This window comes from Chlorocebus sabaeus, chromosome 19 (assembly GCF_047675955.1).
Source record: "Chlorocebus sabaeus isolate Y175 chromosome 19, mChlSab1.0.hap1, whole genome shotgun sequence".
NCBI lineage: Eukaryota > Metazoa > Chordata > Mammalia > Primates > Cercopithecidae > Chlorocebus > Chlorocebus sabaeus.
Genome location: NC_132922.1, coordinates 29,953,455 through 29,965,665, shown reverse-complemented (window position 1 = coordinate 29,965,665; position 12,211 = coordinate 29,953,455).

Genomic DNA, 12,211 nt, shown 5'->3' with positions numbered 1-12,211 from the left:
ATGCAGAAAATACTCTGTGTGCCTCCAGAGCCTGGACCTCAGAGTCTTTCTAGCCCCTCTTACCTTTTTTTTTTTTTTTTCCCCCTGAGACAGAGGCTTGCTTGCTTGCCCAGGCCAGAGTGCAGTAGCACAATCATGGCTCACTGCAGCCTTAACCTCCTGGGACCAAGCAGTCCCCGTACCTCAGCCTCCCAAATAGCTGGGACTGGCAGCAGCAACAACCAGCAGGCATGCCGGCAAACCCCCAACCACCAACCAGCCCTGGGATGACCACAGCTGGGCAAGAGCATCCAGGCAAGGTCTGCAGACCCTTTCGAGCACAAGACCTGTTACGCAGCAAAGAATTACTGGACGTTCATATTACCCGCAAAGGATTACTAGTGACTAAATTGTACTCCTATGAATGTGACACTATGCAGCAACCAGGTGACTGGGGTGGGGTGGCTTTACATGAGCTATTCTTGACATCTCGTGTTATAATTGGTCCCCTAGCTGTCAAAGGTGAGGTGGGGGAGAGGTGGGGCGGGGACAGAACATGGGGAGAGGAGCTGCTGCATTTCAGCCCCTACCTTACTGTGCACACGACTTGTGTGAGTGTGTTCAATCCTTACAACCCAAAGGAGCTGGCACTGAAGCCTTCCATTTACATAGAGGAGGGACACAAGGGACACAAGGGTGCAGGTGTCCTGAAGCTCCACCACCAGCCTTGGATTCACACCGAAGGTTAGGAAGGTGCTATCCACCAGTGCTGGGCCTGGGGAAAGTCATTTAGGATCTGCTGCTTCTCTTTCAGATAAACTATAGAACTGTCTTGTCAAATTCTCCTAAATACATTGTTGGGATGTGATAGGAGTTGCAAAAAAAAAAAAAAAAGCCTGTATGTGAAGCGTATATATTAAAAGGGAAGAATGGGCTGGGAACAGTGGCTCACACCTGTAATCCCAGCACTTTGGGAGGTCAAAGTGGGAGGCTCACTTGAGCCCAGGAGTTCCAGACCAGCTGGGGCAACATAGCAAGACCCCATCTTCAAAAATAAAATATTAAAATAAAAATTTAAAAGGAAAGAATGAACACTCTCCATCATCAGGTACCGGTCCCAGGAACAGAGCATTTCCGTCCAATCCCACAAGTCTTGCCTCAGGTCTCCTACAAACGTGTTATTTTCAAATGGGCTTTTGGCACATTTATCAAGGCCATGCCTATGTCACTTGTTTCCTGTTACTATTATGAAAAGGCCTTTTTGAAAATGTCATTTGGCGGCTGGCACGGTGGCTCACACCTGTAATCCCAGCACTTTGGGAGGCTGAGGCGAGTGCATCTCTTGAGCTCAGGAGTTCAAGACCAGTCTGGGCAACACGGCAAAATCTCACCTCTGTCAAAAATACAAAAATGAGCTGGGTGTGGTGTGTGCACCTGTGGTCCCAGCTACTCATTGCTGGAGCCTGGGAAGCAGAGGCAGTGAGCGAGATCTGCACTCCAGCCTGGGTGACAGAGCGACTGTCTCAAAGAGAAAAGGAGAAAATTGCATTTGGTATATACATATTACAGGTTAAATTGGGTCCCCCCAAATTCATATTGGAGTCCTAATTTTCAATACCTCAGAATGTGGCCTTACATAGGCCTATACAATGACCCTAAATAGGGTCATTGCAGGTGTGATTAAGATGGGGTCTCACTGGAGCAGGGTGGGCCCCCCAGCCAAAATGACTGATGTCCCTATGAAGTGGGAACTTGGCCACAGACACGCACACAGGCCCTCGAGGAGAGTGCCGTGTGAAGGATGGAGTTCTGCTCCAGAAGCCAACGAGTCACCAGGAGCTGCACAAGGGGCCAGCCTCGGAGCCTTGCTGAGAGCCTGCAGGCGAGCGTGGCCTCCACTGCCTCCGCCGTGTGATGTGAACACCTGTGCGGCGGCCAGTCCCGAGGGCCACACCCTGATGACTGTCTGCAAGGACCCAGCTGCTCTTCTGGGGCCTTTCCAGTGCAGCCTCCTCTCCACATTACGATCAGCCTGGGCACATGGCTTGTGGTAGAAGGCCCTGATCACACCACAGATGCAGAGGGTAGCTTGTGGTGCTCAGGTTGTCATGGCCACGTGGCCTCAGCCTCAGCAAGGAGGGCACCAGGCCCACATCTGAGGGTTTACCCAGGGAGGAGCACAGTGAGGTGGGTAGCTCAGCAGGACCTCATGGCGCTGGCCTGGGAGTGTGGTGTGCTCCACAGGCCAGAGCTGTCTAGACGGGCAGTTTGCCTCTGGAGTCTTACGTGTTCAGGGGTTTCGCCATGTTGCCCAGGCTGGTCTTGAACTCCTGAGCTCGGGCAAACCACCTGCCTCCCAAAGTGCTAGGATTACAGGCATGAGCCACAGTGTCCAGCCTCAATCACACCCAGCTAAATAAAAAAAATGTTTAGTAGGCTGGGTGCGGTGGGTCACGCCTATAATTCCAGCACTTTGGCAGGCTGAGGAGAGCAGATCACCTGAGGTCTGGCCAACATGGTGAAAACTCGTCTCTACTAAAAATATAAAAATTAGCCGGGCTTGGTGGTGGGCACCTGTAGTCCCAGCTACTCGGGAGGGTGAGGCAGGAGAATGACTTGAACCCAGGAGTCGGAGGTTGCAGTGAGCCTAGATTGCACTATTGCATTTCAGCCTGGGCAACAAGAGTGAAACTTCATCTCAAAAAAAAAAAAAAAAAAAAAAAATTTTTAGTAAAGACAGGGTTTCACTGTATTGCCTAGGCTGGTTTCAGACTCCTGGGCTCAAGCAATTCGCCTGTCTCAGCCTCCCAATGTGCTGGGATTACAGGCGTGAGCCACCGCGCCTGGTTGTAAGAAACTGTTTGATGAAAAGGATCAGTTAAGCAACAAAAACAAAATATTAACTTAAATAATAAAATCTGGGCCAGGTGTGGTGACTCACCCTTGAAATCCCCACACTTTGGGAGGCTGAGGCAGGCAGATAGCTTGAGCCCAGGAGTTTGAGACCAGCCTGAACAAAATGGCGGTGAACAAAATGGCGAAACTTCATCTCTACAAAAAATACAAAAAAAAAAAAAAAAAAACAAAAAACCGCTGGGCATGGCGGCGTGCGCCTATAGTCCCAGCTACTAGGGAGGCTAAAGTGGGAGGATTACTTAGCCCTGGAAGTCAACGCTTCAGTGAACCATGATCACGCCACTGTACTCTAGCCTGGGTGATAGAGTGAGACCGTGTCTCAAAAATAAAGATAAAAATAAAATCTGGTGGGCATGGTTGCTCACAATTGTAATCCCAACACTTTGGGTGTCTGAGTTGGGAGGACTGCTTGAACCTGAGTTCAGGCAATATAGTGAGACCTCTACAAAAAAAAAAAAAATTTAGGCCAGGTGCTGTCGCTCACACCTGTAATCCCAGCACTTTGGGAGGCCAAGGCAGGCGGATCACGAGGTCAGGAGATTGAGACCATCCTGGCTAACACGGTGAAACCCCGTCTCTACTAAAAATACAAAAAAAAAAAAAAAAAAAAATTAGCCGGGTGTGGTGGCGGGCGCCTGTAGTCCCAGCTACTCGGGAGGCTGAGGCAGGAGAATGGCGTGAACCCGGGAGGCAGAGCTTGCAGTGAGCAGATACGGTGTCACTGCACTTTAGCCTGGGCGACGGAGCAAGACTCCATCTCAAAAAAAAAAAAAAAAAGAAATAGTAATAAAAATAATAAAATCCAAAATCCTTGCCTAGGGCAATCAAAGTCCTCCAACCTTTGGGTCCTGCCAGCCTCACGGACTCCAGCCATCCTCCCACCACAGCCAGGATGAACTGTGTTGTATTTACCCATTTATTGATTTTGGTTTTAGCATTATTGGGGGTCAGCTGTCCCTGACTTGCCCACTTGCCACACTCAGCCGAGTGACCCTTGTGCGCCTGGACACTGTCCCCTCTAGCCTCACAACCATTCCTCTTCAGCGCGGCGCCCCCGTGGCTCCCTGGGTCAGTCCTGCTCTTCTCTCACTCTTTCATGTAGGCATAGAAACCCTGACGCTGTCCTTACCTCCCATCCCACCTCACACCCTTCCTCCAGCCTGTCCCCAAGCCCTCGGGGCTCTTCCATTACAAACTGCTGGCCCATCTGCACCTTACTTCCTCAGGAGATGCTGTCCACCTCAGCCTGATTGCCACACAGAGTAAACGAGCTGATGTTTACAAAGTGTCAGTGACTCACAAGTGCTCACTAAACAGCTTTAAATTAAACGTGAACCTCCAAGTTCTGACCCCTGCTTACCACCTTCAACACCATGGCTCTGGACTGCACCATTCCGAGAGCGCCTAAGGAGCCTGCCTGCCCCCACCCTGCCTTCCTCCAGCAGCCAGCAGGGCCTCTCAGACCCTCAGAGAGCACAAGCCCAAGTCCCAACATGGCTCCTAGGCCCGGCGCCACCAGGACCGTTCCTGCCGCTGTGCAGTCTGCTGCCACAGGGCCTCTGTGCCTGCTCATTCCTCTGCCCAGCCCCTCCCTCACTTCCTGTGGCCTCACCCTAATGCCATTTCTTGGGAAGCCTTCTCAGGCCACCCATCCCCAATTGCAACTGTATCCCCACAGCACTCCGCACTACCAAGGATGCTTTATTTATTTAATTAATTTATTTATTTGAGATAGGGTCTCACTCTGTCATCCAGGCTGGAGTGCAGTAGCATAATCCTAGCTCACTGCAGCGTCCACCTCCCAGGCTCAAGCAATCCTCCCACTTCAGCCTCCCAGGTAGCTGGGACCACAGGCTGAGCCTCCGAGGCTGGTCTGTCTTCCCCAAGCATTCCAGGATCCAAGAGCTCATGGACCATATCTTGTGCACCGTTCCCTCCATTGACAAATCCAGGGCTCGGAACACCACACACACTTAAATGCTCTGACCCCTGAATGGACAGCCAGCCCATCTGCACCTCAGAGACATGGCATCTGTCCAAGGCAAAGGCCACGGCCGGTGGGGGCTGGGATTCAAATGCTCTGGGCTCCTTTCAGCTGACCTGGAGGTGTGGCCTGCTGTTCAAGAAGCATGGGATGGCCTGAGTGGTGGCCTGATTTCACAGCAGGGACCCTGCAGGAGGCAGCAGGGACCCTCCAGAAAGAGGAGCTGAACATGAATAGGCAAAAATCCCAAATCCCAAAATCGCTGGGAACTTTTTTTTTTTTTTTTTTTGACATGGAGTCTCACTCTATCGCCCAGGGTGGAGTGCAGTGGTGCGATCTCGGTTCACTGCAACTTCTGCCACCTGGGTTCAAGCAATTCTCCTACCTCAGCCTCCCAAGTGGCTGGGATTACAGGTGCCTACCACCATGCCCAGCTAATTTTTTGTATTTTAAGTAGAGATGGGGTTTCGCCATGTTGGCCAGGCTGGTCTTGAACTCCTGACCTCAAGTGATCTGCCCAACTCAGCCTCCCAAAGTGCTGGGATTACAGACGTGAGCCACCGCACCCAGCCATGGGGGCCGACACTTTCTTCTTTTTTTTTTTTTAAGATGGAGTCTCGCTCTCTCCCCCAGCTGGAGTGCAGTGGCGCCATCTGGGCTCACTGCAAGCTCCACCTCCCGGGTTCACGCCATTCTCCTGCCTCAGCCTCCCGAGTAGCTGGGATTACAGGCGCCCGCCACCACGCCTGGCTAATTTTTTGTATTTTTAGTAGAGACGGGGTTTCACCGTGTTACCCAGGATGGTCTCGATCTCCTGACCTTGTGATCCGCCTGCCTCGGCCTCCCAAAGTGCTGGGATTACAGGCGTGAGCCACTGCACCCAGCTGGGGGCCAACATTTTCTTAAATCCACTGTTCAGTGGCATTAGGGGAGGCCACCTGGCTCAGAAAGAGTCTGGGCACAGGGACAGGTGAGCTCTCCTCAGTCATCTACCTAGGGCAGTATTCTCAGTAGCGCCAGGCACACTGAGAAAGACACCTGGGCCCTGCTGGTGGCCCAGCCTCTTACACGGCCACCAAGGCCCTCCAGCCTCCCATCTGGTCTCCACAGCACAGAGGCAAGCCTTTGCATGGGAAAGGACGCAGCCTGCACTGCAGGGAGAGGCCTCGGCTGCTGCACCCCTGGCCAGCTCTGGCCTCCCAGGGAGCCTGCAGCCCTGGCTGCCTTTCCCAACCCTGGTCCCGCTCGGCCCCTCGATGACTTCTTCCTTCAGCATGGGGTCCGTGCAGCTTCCTGGTCTGTGGGGGGCTTCCTGCCACCTCCCAGTTGGCTCTTTCCACCCCAGCCTGGAGCAGTGGAAAGGCCAAGCCCAGCCTGTGCCGCATGGGTGGACAGCATGAGTGAGGCCCAGGACAGGGGGCTACAAGACCAAGTACCAGCCACCCAAGCCTAGGGCTTACACATGTCCACACTCTTTTTTTTTTTTTTTTGAGACGGAGTCTCGCTCTGTCGCCCAGGCTGGAGTGCAGTGGCCGGATCTCAGCTCACTGCAAGCTCCGCCTCCCGGGTTCACGCCATTCTCCCGCCTCAGCCTCCCGAGTAGCTGGGACTACAGGCGTCCGCCACATCGCCCGGCTAATTTTTTGTATTTTTTAGTAGAGACGGGGTTTCATCGTGTTAGCCAGGATGGTCTCGATCTCCTGACCTCGTGATCCACCCGTCTCGGCCTCCCAAAGTGCTGGGATTACAGGCTTGAGCCACCGCGCCCGGCCTATGTCCACACTCTTATGCGATTCTGGAAAGGTGATCAGTATGGATGCTGCACACTACCTCATAGCACGGTAGAGGTAGGGGTTGCATCCTGCCATTGGCAAAAGTAACATTTTACAGCACAACACCAGGGACCTCTAATGACACAGTCTGATTTTACCCAGGTCATTTTGAGAAAAAGCCATTCACAAGCTTCCATCTACATTTGCTGTGCAACTTAGTGAATGTCCTTTACGAAGTCCTATTGAAGGCTGGGCACGGTGGCTCAAGCCTGTAATCTCAGCACTTTCAGAAGCCAAGGTGGGCAAATCCTTAAGTCAGGAGTTTGAGACCAGACTGGCCAACATGGTGAAACCTCGTGTCTACTAAAAATACAAAAATTAGCTGGGCGTGGTGGCACGCACCTGTAGTCCCAGGTACTCGGTAGGCTGAGGCAGGAGAATTGCTTGAACCTGGGAGGCGGAGGTAGCAGTGAGCCGAGATGATGCCACTGCACTCCAGCCTGGGAGACAGCGCGATATTCAGTCTCAAAAGAAAGAAAAAAAAGTAAGTCTGGTGGGAAACATTTCTTGGAATATTTAGCATAGGGACACTTCCTTATGTACTAAGATGAAAACCACCTCCAATTCCCACTTCCCCATCTTTGCTTTTTTCCCGTCCCTCCTCTTTTTGGGAGCAGGGCGGAGGGACACCTTGGGCACACAGAGCCACATAGGGTGCTCAGCCACACATTTTAGCCCCCTGGGAAGCATGGCAGCTTTCTCCTACTCCTGTTCTTTTACTGTGTCAAACATTCTCCACTCCATAGAAGTCTTTTACTGAAATCCACCTCAAATAGCTTTTGGAAAACGACTTATTTTTTTCTTTTAAAGATAGAGTCTCACTCTGTCGCCCAGGCTGGAGTGCAGTGGCACGATCTTGCTCACTGCAACCTCCGCCTCCCAGGTTCAAACAATTCTCCTGCCTCAGCCTCCCAAGTAGCTGGGATTACAGGCGCCCACCACAATGCCTGACTACTTTTTGTATTTTTAATAGAGACAGGGTTTTGCCATGTTGGCCACGCTGGTCTTGAACTCCTGACTTCAGGTGATCCGCCCACCTTGGGCCTCCCAAAGTGCTGTGATTACAGGCGTGAGCTATCATGCCTGGCCAAGAAGCAAGTTTTAAACAAGTAAGACACATTACTAAGGAAACGTTACTGCCTATGACTCCAAACCTGGTGTTGATCTGTAACCAAGTAAGTACCCTCTAACCAAGCCCTGACTTCAGCTCAGGCTGCAATATAGTATTCCACCTTGCGTTTCTCTTTATGTGGAGTGTTTCTCAAGACTTCAAGGTGAAAAAGCACTGACTTGGCTTAACAAGGTGCCTGTCCTGGCCCCTCTCTGTTAGAAGCACCATGGCCCACTCAGCACACGTGACGTGGGCTTCCCTTCCACCCCACCATGCAAGGACAGGTGTGAGGAAAAGCACACATCTCAGGAGCCATTTGGTTGGTTCCAAGCAAGTTTTTCGGGTCTCATTCTTAAATATGAACAAACTGTCACCACCACCCAACGTTTGAGAAAAGTCTTTAAAATTATTGAAAAATATAAAAATCAGGTCAGGTGCGGTGGCTCCTGCCCATAATCCCGGCACTTTGGGAGGCCAAGGCGGGCGGATCGCTTTAGGTCAGGAATTCAAGACCAGCCTGACCAACCTGGTAAAACCCTGTCTCTACTAGAAACACAAAAAATTACCCAGGTGTGATGGCAAGCACCTGTAATCCCAGCTACTCGGGAGGCTGAGGGAGGAGAATCACTTGAACTTGAGAGGCGGAGGTTGCAATAGCTGAGATCGTACCACCGCACTCCAACCTAGGTGACAGAGTGAGACTCCATCTCAAACACAAATAAAAACCCCCAAAATTAGCTGGGCATGATGGCAAGCGCCTGTAGTTCCAGCTACTTGGGAGGGTAAGGCAGGAGAATCGCTTGAACCCAGGAGGCAGAGGTTGCAGTGAGCCGAAATCGTGCCACTGCACTTCAGCCTGGGCAACAGAGCAAGACTTTGTCTCAAATATATGTATAACCAAACTGAAAAGGGGATCTAAAAAGAAACTACTATATATACAATGTAAGAAACAAATTACGATGTCAAAAATCAGCACTCCTTAGAAAGGGAAGAGATTGGCTAGGCGTGGTGGCTCACGCCTGTAATCCCAGCACTTTGGGAGGCAGGCAGATTACGAGGTCAGGAGATGGAGACCATCCTGGCTAACATGGTGAAACCCCGTCTCTACTAAAAATACAAAAAATTAGCTTGGCGTGGTGATGGGCACCTGTAGTCCCAGCTACTTGGGAGGCTGAGGCATAAACCGAGGAGAATGGTGTAAACCCAGGAAGTGGAGCTTGCAGTGAGCCGAGATCACGCCACTGCACTCCAGCTTGGGCGACAGAGTGAGACTCTCTCTCAAAAAAAAAAAAAAAAAAAAAAAAAAAAAAGGAAGAGATTACATCTATTACAAAAAAAAGGATGAAATGAAATAAAATCAAGAAACAGACAAAAGGATTCTTAGCAATTAAAAATGATCGCTATTTTATTTATTTATTTATTTAGAGATGGAGTTTTGCTGTTGTTGCCCAGGCTGGAGTACAGTGGCACGATCTCGGCTCACCACAACCTCCACCTTCCAGGATCAAGCGATTCTGCTGCCTCAGCCTCCCGAGTAGCTGGGATTACAGGCATGCGCCACCATGCCTGGCTAATTTTGTATTTTTAGTAGAGACGGGGTTTCTCTATGTTGGTCAGGCTGGTCTCGAACTCCTGACCTCAGGTGATCCGCCCACCTTGGCCTCCCAAAGTGCTGGGATTACAGGTGTGAGTCACCGCACCCAGCTTTATTATTATTTTTTGAGACAGAGTCTCTGTCTTGGCTCACTGATTCTTGGCTCACTGCAACCTCCACCTCCCAGATTCAAGCAATCCTCCCACCTCAGCCTCCTGAGTAGCTGGGACTATAAGTGTGCACCACTAAGCCCGGCTAATATTTTTTCTATTTTGGGGGGTAGAGACAGGGTTCTGCCATGTTGCCCAGGCTGGTCTCAAACTCCTGGGCTCAAGCAATCCGCCTGTCTCAGCCTCCCAATGTGCTGGGACTGCAGTGTGAGCCACTGTGCCCAGCTAAGCTACTTTAAAAATCAGTAGGACTTTACTGAAGGGAATGAGTCTCTGGAGTGAAACTTAGCCATCAAGTGCCTAGCCCAATGAATGGGCAAACCACGTAAAACAGAGGTTCCTCAATGCTTCCAGGGAGGAAATCAGGGCACATACAAAACGAGTTAGACTTTTCATCACATTAGAAGGTAGAAGCCATGGGAACAACACCTTAAAAATTCAGTGGGAAAAGGATATCCAAACCACAATTCTATACCCAGCCAAAATATCAATTCCATATAGTTTACAAGCATTTTCAAACTTCAAAGTCTTAAAAATCCTACTTCCCCATAAGGTGTTTCTCAGGATTGCACCAGAGGAACTGTGCCACCAAAACAAGCTTGTAATTCAAGAGAGTACATGAGATCCACAAGACAGGGCTGCTAATGCAGGACAATGGCAGGAAGAACCTTAGCCCACATCTGTGCGGACTCCAGGATGCCCCCTGCGGTGGTAGAGGGTTGGAAATAACAGCACAGATAGTGTCTCACTGTGTGGAAAACTGTACTGGAGGTGTTTCACAGAGTTAAAGGGGGTAACTGGGCAATCAAAATAATAAAATAATTTTTAAGAAAAAACAGGCCAGGCAAAGTAGCTGATACCTGTAATCCCAGAACTTTAGAAGGCCAAGGCGGGCATATCACTTGAGGCCGGGAGTTCAAGACCAGGCTAGGCAACATGGTGAAACACCATCTCTACTAAAAATACAAAATAAATAAATATATATATGCATGCATGCATGCCAGGCATAGCAGCGTGCACCTGTAGTCCCAGTTTCTCAGGAGGCTGAGGCGTGAGAATCACCTGAACCCGGAAGTGGAGGTTGTAGTGAGCCAAAATGGCACCAGTGCACTCCAGTCTGGGCAAAAAAGCGAGACCCTGTCAGAAAGGGGAGGGAAGGGGAGGGGAGCAGGGGGAGGGAGAAGGGGTAGGGGGAGGGAAAAAACATAAACAAGAAATTGGCCAGTGGCTCAGGCCTGTAACTTCAAAACTTTGGGGGCCAAGATGGGTGAATCACTTGACCCCAGGAGTTTGAGATCAGCCTGGACAATACAGTGAAACCCCATCTCTACAAAAATTTAAAGAATTAGCCAAGTGTGGTTATGCACACCTGTAGTCCCAGCTACTCGAAGTCTGAGAGAGAAGGATCACTTAAGCCAAGCAGGTTGAAGCTACAGTGAGCCGTGATAGCGCCACTGCACTCAAGTCTGGGTGACAGAGTGAGATCCTGTCCCAAAGAGAAAAAAGAAAAACAAAAAACTGTACAAAAGGCCGGGCACGGTGGCTCACATCTGTAATCCCAGCACTTTGAGGGCCAAGGCGGGCAGATCTCTGGAAGGCAGGAGTTCGAGACCAGCCTGACCAACGTGGCAAAATCCCCTCTCTACTAAAAATATAAAAATTAGCTAGGCATGGTGGTGGGCATCTGTAATCCCAACTACTTGGGAGGCTGAGGCAAGAGAATCGCTTGAACCCAGGAGGTGGAGGTTGTAGTGAGCCAAGATCGCACCATTGCACTCCAGCCTAGGTGACAGAGCAAGACTCCATCTCCCAAAAAAAAAAAAAAAAAAAAAAAGAAGAAGAAGAAAAAAGAAAAGAAATTATACAAAAAAGGAGATGAAGACCCATTATCTTACTCAGCTTAGCAGTAAGTAAACAAATTTACATAGTGATCACAATAGGGACAAATTGGCAAATCACATCCTCCTGCACCTGTTTTTATAAATGAAGTTTCTTTATGATTTTTTGTTTTGAGACAGAGTCTCCTCTGTTGCCCAAGCTAGAGTACTGTGCCACGATCACAGCTCACTGCAGCCTCAACTTCCTAGGCTCAGGTGATTTTCCCACTACAGCCTCCCAAGTAGCTAGGACCACAGGTGCACTCCACCATGCTCAGCTGTTTGTTTGTTTTTTTGAGATGGAATCTCACTCTGTCACCAGGCTGGAGTGCAGTGGCATGATCTCGGCTCACTGCAGCCTCTGCCTTCTGGGTTCAGGCAATTCCCCTGCCTCAGCCTCCTGAGGAGCTGAGACTACAGGCGCCTGCCACCACCCCTAATTTTTTGTATTTTAGTAGAGACGGGGTTTCACCGTGTTAACCAGGATGGCCTCGATCTACTGACCTCATGATCCACCCGCCTAATCCCCCCACGTGCTGGGAGTACAGGCGTGAGCCACCGCATCTGGCTGCCAGATAGTAAATATTTCAGGCTCTGCAGGTCATACCATCTCTGTTGTGACCACTTAGCCTTCTGTCATAGTGCAAAAGTAGCCATCAATGAGGCCAGATGCAGTGGCCAAGTTAAGAGGCTCACTTAAAGCCAAGAGTTCAACACTAGCCTAACAAGATGGCAAGACCCTGTCTCT